The sequence below is a fragment of the Sciurus vulgaris genome, assembly GCF_902686455.1.
Source record: "Sciurus vulgaris genome assembly, chromosome: 5".
Classification (NCBI taxonomy): Eukaryota; Metazoa; Chordata; class Mammalia; order Rodentia; family Sciuridae; genus Sciurus; species Sciurus vulgaris.
Window position 1 is genome coordinate 99125250 of NC_136465.1, and position 11388 is coordinate 99136637.

The following is an 11388-nucleotide window of genomic DNA, read 5'->3' on the forward strand; positions in this document are numbered from 1 at the left end:
CTGTCTGACTTTTTCACTTAATATAATATTTTCAAAGTTCATCTATGTTGTAACATGCATTTCTTTTTATAGCCAAATACTATTCCATGATGTGAATATATCACCTTTCATTTACGTATTCATCAATTCCTGGACATTTGGGTTGTTTCTATTATGAAGCTATTATCACTAATGTTGCTATGTAGACGAGGGTACAAGTTTTTGTGAGAACATGTTTTCAGCTCTCTTGGGTACACATCTAGGAGTAGAAACACTGGGTCATAAGGCAAGTTCGTGCTTATCTTTTTGAGGAACCACCAAACTGGGGAGACCACATTTTGAGAACCACTTCCCTGATCTGAACCATTTGCTTACTGCCTAGACTATTACAAGAGTTACCTAAACAGTTTCCCTGCTCCCACCTGGAAGCTCCTGCAGTTTTTAGTCCAAATGACCTCTAAAACCATTTTCTAAGAGCTCACATTAGAGCAGATCCCTCCCAAAAAACCAAAGTCCACCATGGGCCAAGCATGAGCTAGTCTCTGCCTGATCTTTGGCCACACCTCCTCACCCCTCTACCTGCTACTTACTGTGTTCTAACCCTTGCCTTCTGTTTTTCAAACTGGCTGAGCTCTTCCCATTTCAGGGCCTTATAACTGGTCCCTTCTGTCTGAAAAGTGATCCCCTGTGATCTTTTCATAATTGGTTCCTCTATTCATGCAGATTGAAAATAACCTCTTTAGAGAGGCCCTCCTTGACCTCACCATCTTAGACAACCATTCCCATCAAATCATTCTCTGACTATATTGACTGAGACACTAATATTGCTTACTTATTTAATTGTTAATTTTCAGTGCTATATCCAGTTCCTAGAACTCACACACAATAGAATTCAAAAAATAACTTGAAATGAATGTATTGATAGAAGGCAAAGGAACCAGGATGGTGGTGCCTGCCTATAACTCCAGCTTCTCAGGATATTAAGGTGGAAGAAGCACAAGTTCAAGGTCAACCTGGAAAACTTAGCAAGACCCTGTTTCAAAATTTAAAAAAAAAAAAAAAAAGGGTTGGAAATGTAGCTCAGTGGTAGAGGGCTTGCCTTGCATGTGCAAGGCTCTGGGTTCGCTCCCAGTATTGCAAATAAAATGAAGAATGTAATAAAAGGCAAAGGTACCTAGTATTCCAACTACCTTTTGTTGTATAACAACCCAAAAACTTATGACTTAAAGCAATCATTTATTTTAGTGTAGCTTAGCTGGGTGATTTTTCTATTGGTCTTGCCTGAGGTCACTTGTGTAATCACCTGGCAGATTAGCTCATCTGGGTCTCCCCATCTCTCTCTCTTTTTAATTTTTTTTTTAATGTGGGGGGCACTAGGGATTTAACCTAATGGTGCTTTACCACTGAGCTACATTCCCCAGCTCTTTTTATTTTTTTTTTATTTTTATTTTTATTTTTTGCATACTGGGATTGAACCCGGGCCTTGTGCACGCAGGCAAGCACTCTAACCAACTGAGCTATCTCCCCAGCCCCCTTTTATTTTTATTTTGAGACAGGGTCTCACTAAGTTGCTTAGGGCCTAGAACTTGCAAATCTTGCTGCCTTAGCCTTATGAGTTGCTGGGATTACGGCATATACCACTGTGCCTGATCTCCCCATCCTTCTTTACCTGACCTCTACATGCATCTCAACAGCATGTTTTTCAAATTTTCACATAGTAACTCAGGACTCCCTAGAGAAAAAGTAGGAGTTACTATCTTTTTCAAGACTTACTACGGTAAACCGGGCTTCTTTGCCAGGCTGCTCCAAGCGGCTCCGCCGCTTCTCGCTCTTACAGCCCGACTAGCAGGACGAAAGACACGTACCTTCAGAGGTTCATGAAGCAGCTTCTCTTTTATTCAGATAACACACCCTCAATATATAAGCAGTCTCATGCATAAGCAATTGTAACCAGATATGTCCAATCCAATCCTGTTAAAGGTCAAGCGATCACGCGCTCAAGCATACAGGTAGAGTATATCTGTCCACGCGCTAGGCGGCTGAACTGTTATCATACAGCCAATTGTAAAACGCTTCCAGCCTCTCTCCAGGCATAATCAGGACGCCATTTGCTCTCTGCCAGTCGCCATCTTTAGATGCACGTGGCGTAACCCTGGGCCCCGGGTCTCGCCCACCACAACTTACAACCTGAAACTGGCTCAACATCACTTCTGCCATACTCTACTGGTTAATAAAATTGCAGGGCCAGCCTAATTTCAAGAGACATGAATACCAGGAGTGTTTCTTGGAGTTAGGGAGATAGCCAATGCACCATGCAAAGAGTGTGTATATTTTTCCTATGGCTATTATGACTATCTGACTGCTGGGAAAGGAAGAAATTCACCCAATGGCTCAGCTCTGTTGCAATATTACAGCATCTTTCTTATATGGAGATATATAGAACTAAAGCAAAAGAAAGCCTGTGTTATTTTGCATATGGGAGTCTTTGCTGCAAGTTAATCAGAAAAGCACATAACCTAGATATGGAAATATTTTATTATATGCAGATTCTTGGTAACTATTCATCATAATGAAAATCAGTGATCCTATCTACGCAGCATGGTACCATGGTGAGTACAGGACTCAAGCTGACTACCTGGTTTGGGTCCTGGCTGGGCTGCTGACTAGTTGAGCTCTTGCATAGCTTCTGAGGCACTTCATGTTCTGGTCTCCTCATCTGTAAAATGAGAGTGAGAATAATAGAAGCTACACTGTGGGTTATTGAGAATTAAATTAGTGTATGTCCACAAAGTTTAGAATTATGTCACATAGTGACTGGTAGGCAAACATTTATAAGTAACATGTCAAGTTCAGGTTAAAAAAATACTAATGTTTATTCTAAGAATTTTGGCAATTGCATCTATCAACCAGTAGAGAGAACCCCCTCCTTTTAAACTTTCAAAAGGTATTCAACCAAATTAAAATAAATTATCGAGACATAATCTACACTTTGCCCGTATTCAGGCTTCTTCCAATTATTAACTAGTATAAAAACAAATGAGTAGTCATGTCATTCATTAGAGGTGGCGTTTTTCCTTTTTTGACTGGAGATTGAGCCCAAGGGTGCTTTACCTGCTAAGCTACATCCCTGTGTTCTTTTATTTTTTCATTTTGAGACAGGATTCTTGCTAAGTTGTGTTAAGGCTGGCCTCATATTTGTGATCCTCCTGCCTCAGCCTCCCACAGTTGCTGGAAGTAAGGCTTCATCATCATGCCCGCTAGATATGCTTTTTAAAATTTGTTTTTTGCAATTCTTGTTGTTGTTATTTATTTACTTGTTACTTTTTTATTTACTTAGTTATTATTATATTTTAGAGACAGAGTCTGAGTCTGTGCCGAGGCTAACCTGGAAACTTTTCAGCATGCAGAGTAACTGGGACTAAAGTATAATGCCTCTATGCCCGAAATTTGCAATTATTTAATCAAATATTTTTAAGACTTTGACTTCATGTACTTTGACCTTCTGCAATGACTCTTCAAAGAGCCCTTTAAAAATGCATAGATGACTGGCACATTAATGTAATATCGGAAAGCGATGTCTGTTCAAAGGTTGGGTTTGATTGCAAAAAGTTGGAGTTCGCCCACAGCTATGAACGTCAACCCCAGGAAGGCTGGGTACATTCAGAGACATTGTAGAAATTGCACAAGCAGTTTGGTTATCTTTGACTATTCTAGACTTCATAGTCCATCCATGAAACATTGAGTCCCAAGACAAACAGGAGATTGTAAAGAGGGGGTCAGAGCTAATCTAGTTCTTGTCAGAGTATTCTAGGATAATTTCCCATGCCAGATTGCCACCGACAATTTTGAAAACCCTGGATGGGTTCATTACAATGAAGATTAAAATACGACCTTGTTGGGAGGGGTGGGGGGGGAGGAAAAAATAACAGAATCAATCAAACACCATTACCCTATGTAAATGTATGATTCACAAATGGTACGCCTCTACTTCATGTACGACCGAAGAAACAAGTTGTACCCCATTTGTTTACAATAAAAAGAAAATACCACCTTGTATTGTGCATCACAGTAACTTTTCAAAGCATTTTCAATCTTATACCACAGTGTTAGGAACATAGCAAGACTAATATAGTAATTATTGCTACCATGACAATCAGCATTCCAAGGATGAGAGGTCAAAACAGCAGATTGGATTCGATCCCCAGCACCGCAAAAAAAAAAAAAAAAAAAACAAAAACAAAGAACAACAAAAAACCCAGCAGATTAATTATAAATAGAAATATCTGGCCCCACCCACCTACCCCTCCTTCTTTTCCCGGATCCACAGAGCCGGAGCCGGAGCTGCTGCCGCAGTCACATGCCGCAGTCGCAGTCCTGTGGCATCCGGAGTTACAGTGAACCATGAAGTCATCAAGTTTTTAATGATAGGAAAGTAAGGAAATCTTCTACACAAGAGGAGCTTCAAAAAAGAAAGAAAGCAGTTCTCTTCTGTTTAAGTGATTACAAAAGAGAAATAATTGTAAAGGAAGCAAGGCAGATCTTGGTGGGTGACATTGGTGATACCGTAGAGGACCCCTACACATCTTTTGTGAAGTTGCTACCTCTGAATGATTGATGATATGCTTTGTGCCATGCCACATAGGAAACAAAAGAGTCTAAGAAGGAAGAAGACAGTATTTATATTCTGGGCTCCTGGAAATGCACCCTTAACAAGCAAGATGACTTACGCTAGCTCTAAAGATGTCATTAGAAAGAAATTTACAGGTATTAAACATGAGTGGCAAGTAAATGGCTTGGATGATATTAAGGACCAGTTAACACTGGGAGAGAAATTGGGAGGCAATGTAGTAGTTTCCCTTGAAGGAAAACTGTTATAAAATGACCATCAAGGATGGTCATCTGGATCTTAAGGGGGTTTTGTTTCTCCAGTTCAGTTCATTGGAATAGCATTAGGTGTTTTTTGCTATTGTTGTTGTTTTATTTTTCTTTTCCACTGGGTCCTTCCAACACAGCGAATGAAGGAGATATCATTCATTTAAGCAGCCTGTGATTGTCATTAGATGCTTTAATACAGTTTCTTTTATGTAGAACCCAAGGAATGCCTTCCAGTCTTATTTTAGCGAAGATAACTGGTTATCTGCCTCCCTTGCAGCAAACACTACAATGAATGGGATTGTCAATGCAAATAGTCTAGAATACTGCAAAGGGTAAGCAGATCGAATGCCTTGAAAGTATTATCCACTGATCAGATGGCGAACTTTCTTCAGTATTATTTATAATTGCATCTGATTGTGGTTCTGTGAGGCGCTGGAGCACTCATACACCTCACCTGCCTTGGCAAGCCTTCTTTTGTGACATGGCAGCACAAATTTAACACTGTACAATAAAAGTACTTTTTCAAGATGAGTTCAAACCTCCAAAGGAATGCCAATTACGTTTCATTAACTGTGTCATCAATTTATCCTAGTATCTCAGTGTTCATTCCTATTCCCTTTTAAAATATCTTTTTAAAATAAATAGTTTTTATTAATACCTTTTTTGTTTTCCATTGAGTGTACACTACTGGATAAGTATAGGAGTTTTATGTTTACCATGTGAGTCTTGCAACACAAAAGATATTTTGAATATCAGTCATGATGGTAATTTCTGTATAAAAGAGCCTTAAATGGAACATTGTTTTGCAATCAAATTCCCCACCCTCACAAAAATGGTCATGTTGCAATAAAAATTGTGACATGTTAAAAAAGAGAGAAAGAAATATCTGTGGATCCTCTGACCTAGAAGTTGGTCTAAATCTGACTAACTGATAGGGAACTGTGGACCCCCTTTGCCTTCCTTGAACTGTATTAGTACATGTACCTGCCAAGTACAGAGCACTGACTGTTAAGACTTTAATTCTCTTCTTTTCTTCCAATTTGCATTTTTGTGTGTGTGAAACCATAACAATAAAGAGAGAAAATGCAAGGCATGCACGTATTACCACCTCAATGCAATTATCTTCATTTCTACTTATTTCCTTCCAGACTTTGTCCAGATGTATTTAGGCTTTTATATAATTATCATTGAGTGCACACGCTTCTTAATTTTACTTTTTCTCTTTTATAGCAACACTTATTCACATTACATTTTTAATTATTATGAATTCATATTGCTGTTAGTTGGTAACAGATTTTTTTTTTCCTTTTGGTACTGAGAATTGATCTCAAGTTTTCATGCATACTAAGCAAGCATTCTACCACTGTTACGTCCCAGCCTGTATGGCTGTTAATTGTGTGATGATTCACCTAGACATTTATCTGTTAGAAGACATGTAGGTAGTTTCCTTTTTCCTTTGCTATAAAAGCTGAGTTGAACTTCTCTGCTCTGATAAATTTCTTGGCATTATTTTCATATGACAAATTTCTTAGAATAAAATTATACAGGTTGTGGTACATTTGTGTGTTCTAAAGGGCCACGACAATATCTCCAGATCACACTGCTTTTCTGTGATATGAACTTTGTCATTCCCTCTAGAACCTGGGCAGGTTCCATGACTGCTTTGACCAATAGAGACTATGGTGGCAGTGACATTGTACCTGGTCGGGTATATTCCTTAATTGGTCTGTTAACATCTACTTCCTGTTTCAAAGAAGTGAAATTATGCTATGAGAAGCCTAAGCCACATGAGTAGGCCCTCAGAGCTGAGATGCTGGGTGGAGAGAAAGAAAAGTTAGGAGTCTTGGGACATCAGACATGTGAAGAAAGATGCCACCTTGAAAGTGTATGTCCGAGACCTCTCTGTCCTACATAAAGCCAAGTGGACAGACTTTCTAGAAAAACCCTTCCCAAATTTCTTACCTATACAAATTCATGCAAAAGAAATGGTTGTATTAAATCATTAAATTTTTTGGTACTTAAATAGTAATAACTATTCAAAACTTCAGTCAAAAGATAAATTTTCTTTTCCCCACACACTGGCAAAATGTTTAACAGGATTGAACCAGTTCATACAATTTATAACGTGTCCTTAAAGAGTTCTACTTCTTTTTGGCAGGAGGGAGGTGGGTACTGGGGTTGGAACTCAGAAGCACTCAACCACTGAGCCACATTCCCAGCTCTATTTTGTATTTTTTATTTAGAGACAGGGTCTCACTGAGTTGCTTAGTGCCTCGCTTTTGCTGAGGCTGGCTTTGAACTTGCTATCCTCCTGTCTCAGCCTCCCAGACTGCTAGGATTACAGGTGTGTGCTACCATACCCGGCTGAGTTTCTGCTTTTGAAGGTACAAACCTTAAAATAATTTATGCTCTGTACAATTTCTGAGTTTGTTTGTTTACTTATTTGTTTATTGGCCCTTTCCCACTGAGCTACATTCCCAGCCTTATTTTTTTATCTTGAGACAGGGTCTCACTAAGTTGCTTAGGGCCTCACTAATTTGCCTAGAACTTGCAATCCTCCTGCCTCAGCCTCCTGAGTCACTGGAATTACAGGTGTATGCCACCATGCCCAGCTGAGTTTGTTTATTTAGAGTGGAACCATAATAGTATCCAAATATTTTGAGGGATTCTAATTTTGTCTCTCTTCTGAGAAGGTAACCCCTTGGTTTGGAAATCTTCCAAAGATTTTCTTCTTTTCACCATCTTTAGTGTCATTCCTTCTGGTTCCCTCCACATGAGCTCTACTCATCTTCAAACAAAATCATACCTAACATTTACTGATTTTAAATTTAAACATGCAAAACCTGTAGGATCTTATGTGGAATTGACATTCTGTATTGTAATCTTCTTTGTTTTTAAATTTTATTTTTCCCCCCCACTGGAAAGATGATGCTTAGCTTTAAACATTAAAAGTGTAAAAATTGCTTTGTTACAGGGGCTGGGGAGATAGCTCAGTCAGTAGAGTGCTTGCCTTGTAAGCACAAGGCCCTGGGTTTGATCCCCAGCACCCCCCCCAAAAAATTACTTTGTTACAATAATACTGAGTGTGTACCCACAAAAATTTAAACTGATGCTCTTTGAATGCATTTGAAGAAAGGAACCGTGAAAGGCTAAAGTGTGTGTGTGTATTCAGCTGTGTGGTACATTAAAGATAAATGCTTGGTTCATTCATTCACTCAAAAACCTCTTTGAGTATCTCTTATATGTTAAGCTTATTGATTCTTTCAGATAGGACTGTGAGTATGCAATGATACAAAATAACTCAAATTGCATTAAGGAGAATGGAAATATATTGGTTCATGGACTGGTTTTAGAAGTTTTAGGAGAACTGGTTTTAGGAGAATTGGTTTTAGGAGAAGCCTGATTCAGGGTTCACATAATGTGAAAGAGACATATTTTTCTCTATTACTTGGTTGACTCTGCCATCCTTAGTCTGCTGGTTCAATCTCAGGTCCCGAGTAGTGGTTGAAGTAGCCGCTCCAGCCTCTGAGGTTCACATTCAATGAGAGGGAGAGAAAGTCTTCCAGGGAGCTGCAACACAAGACTGGGTGGGAGTCAGTGATGGACTCTCCTGATCTAGTGCCCAAATGTGAACCAGTCACAGTGGCCAGAGGGATAAAAATGTGCTGATCGGCTTTGGCTTGGTCAGATGCCTGCGCCCCTGCACTCTGATGATTTTAGCTGGAGTATGGGACTGCAAGTGGAGAAGGAGAAGTTGACCCAGAACAAAATAAGAGTCCTCTGTCCAAGGTGTACAGCTATGCACTCCATAACAACGTTTTAGTCAATGATGGTCTGCTTGTATGACAAAGGTCCTCTGATAGCATATTGCTAATGGTATCATAACCATCTTAGTTTGTGTGAGTACACTCTATTATGGTATTCTTTAAACCATGAAATCAAGGGGCACATTTTTTTTTCAGAACGTGTCCCCATTGTTAAGTGACACATGACTGCAGTTGTCAATTCCCTGCAGCTGTTGAGCTGGGAATAACATTCCAGCTATCTTATTTCTACTCCTACTGATGAATTCTCTGCAGACATTAATGTGTTAAGAGTAGTAGTTCAGCCAGGCATGGTGTCACGCATTTGTAATCCTAGTGACTTGGGAGGCTGAGGCAAGAGGAATGCAAGTTCCAAGCCAGCCTAGACACCTTAGTGAGACCCTGTCTAAAAATAAAACAAAAAGGCTGTGGATGTGGCTCAGTGATAGAGTGCTTGCTGAACATGCAGGAGGCCCTGGGTTCAATTCCTAGTACCGAAATATAAAAAAAGAGTAGCAGTTCATGATCTTGTTTGACTAAAGATTCTGCCCACACCTATTCCCCTAATTAATCAATGCCTCCCTTCTAAGAATTTTATACTCACAGTTCACCTTGCTTCAGATATTTCTGAGTGTTTTACTGCTTCTTCTTTGAGGTGCCACAAAATATTCTTCTCTATTAGGAGAAGCTGCCTCTAGGGGAAGGAGGAAGAACAACAGATGAAAAGTTACCTCTTTTCTTGCACCTCTAGGATAAAACATAATTAGAACCTCCCAATTCGTAAAGAAAAAGAACTAGATTTAGATTTCCAAGAGTGGAGTGACAAACATTTTACAAAATGGGGGAGTTGGATTCGATAACTCACTGAAGTTCCTTCTTGTTCTTACAGGAGTCTATGATTCACATCCTTCCTTTCAAAACAGCAGTTTTTGATTTGTTTTTGATAAGGGGAGAGGGCACTGGCTCCTGAAGTGGCAGGGAGGAGGGGGAGAGAGGAGTCTCTTTAGGAAAGAGGAAACGGGAGGAAGAGGAAGGGCGAGTGGGAACTGCCAGACAAATTTCACCCAGTTCCCAGTTTTAGTTGCCAAGCAGCTGTTCCTCATTCCCCACTTGGATTTTGAGCATTTTCACAAATCCTCAGATTTAGTTCAAATCATCAGCTTGTACTTGACAGCTTTATTCCCTTGGCTTTTGCAAGGGGAAGTAAATCAGAGCCTGACTGCTCAGAAGCTGGCAGGAACATTTACTAAAGATGTTGATAGAGGGGTAGGGCAGGCTTAAGGACTCCAGAGTCAATGGTCATCTCTCTCTACTCTCTGTCCAGGCTAGCTTCCAGGAAATATAGCAAGTTGTAGGAGTGAGGAGATTGCCCAGATTTATTGCAGAACGAGTTAGCAGCTCTGGAGCTCAGTTATTGCAGCACAGAAGGCTATGCAGGGGCTGGAGATGTAGCTCAGCGGCACAGAGCTAGTATGTGCAAGGCCCTGGGTTTCATCTCTGGCATCAAAATAAATAAATAAACAAAGAGAAAGAGAGGAAAGAATGAGAGAGGAAATGCTATGATGCTGCTCTGGGTGCAAACTGGTATAGAAAGCCTTACCACGCAGGGAGTTGTCTGGATTCTTCCAAGAGGCAAAGTAAGCAGCACAGGAAAACATTCAGATGTTCATAGGATGCTGAGAGAATCCTGCAGCAGAAATCTGTTTGTGAGCAGCATTTCAATGCTGAGCTAAAGGCAAGGACTCACCAGAGCATGGTCAAAGAGCCAAAGGCCCTCAGTGGCTGCAGAATCAACATGGGTTGAACTAAAGTGAGACTTCAGCATTTACACAGATATTGCCTCATTTTATTTCTCATTGATTCACTTGTAGGTCAGAGAGAAATGCCAAGAGCCATGGTACCAAGGAAGCTTGTTCCAAATGGATCAGTTTGCCAAGGGAATCATGAAACGAGTCCTTTACCCCAGTCTTCTCTTCCACAGAGCTCTGCCCCTCTTCATCCAGGAGTCTCAGTTAATGCTAAAGCCTATACTTTATACTTTATCTGAAATACAACAATATGAGAAATAGGAAAGGTATAATTTGTTTTTTTTTTTTTTTTTTGCAGTACTGGGGATTGAACCCAGGGCCCTGTGCTTGCAAGGCAAGCACTTTACCAACTGAGCTATCGCCCCAGCCCGGAAAGGTATAATTTGTAACTCAGCTATATTGAATTTTGCCTGAGCCCTATGATCCTGGAAAATAGTTTATGAAATTCTCCCACCCTTCCTATCCTGGAAAATGGCTTACTGCAAAGATCCACCCTTCCCACATGACTTAGATAAGACTTGCTGAAGCCCCTCTTGTTTGCCTATGACAAGCAAGGACACAGTTCTTCAAATTATCTTTCTTTGCCTTATAAATGATTAGCTCAACTGCTTATTCCAACTGATCAATTGGAACAAAATGTTTTTTAGCCAAACTTTGGTTAAACTTCTTTCCTTCCAACAGGCCCCTGAACTTTGGCCCACACTCAGCCTGAACCAGCATGTGGCCCCTTGAGAACAGGCTGGCCTCAGAGTCAAACATTCTCAGATCTGCTATCCCATCCACCACTCTTTTATCCACTTCCCTTATCAGGATCATCCTAGCCTTGTTTACTCTTCTCTATCACAGAAAAACTCTTGCCTAACCCCTACCCCCCAGGATGCTTGTAGACTGAAAGTTACAGCACTCTCTGGTTGCAATGGCTC

General features: G+C 40.2%; 1 pseudogene across 1 annotated transcript; it reads left to right on the plus strand.

Annotated features, from left to right (window-relative positions):
• Positions 1 to 3553: 3553 nt before the first annotated feature.
• LOC306662261 (cofilin-2-like) lies at positions 3554 to 7903 on the plus strand (annotated as a pseudogene). Its single transcript has 2 exons — positions 3554 to 3633; positions 4307 to 7903. The product of its transcript is annotated as a cofilin-2-like (transcript).
• The last annotated feature ends 3485 nt before the right edge of the window (positions 7904 to 11388 follow it).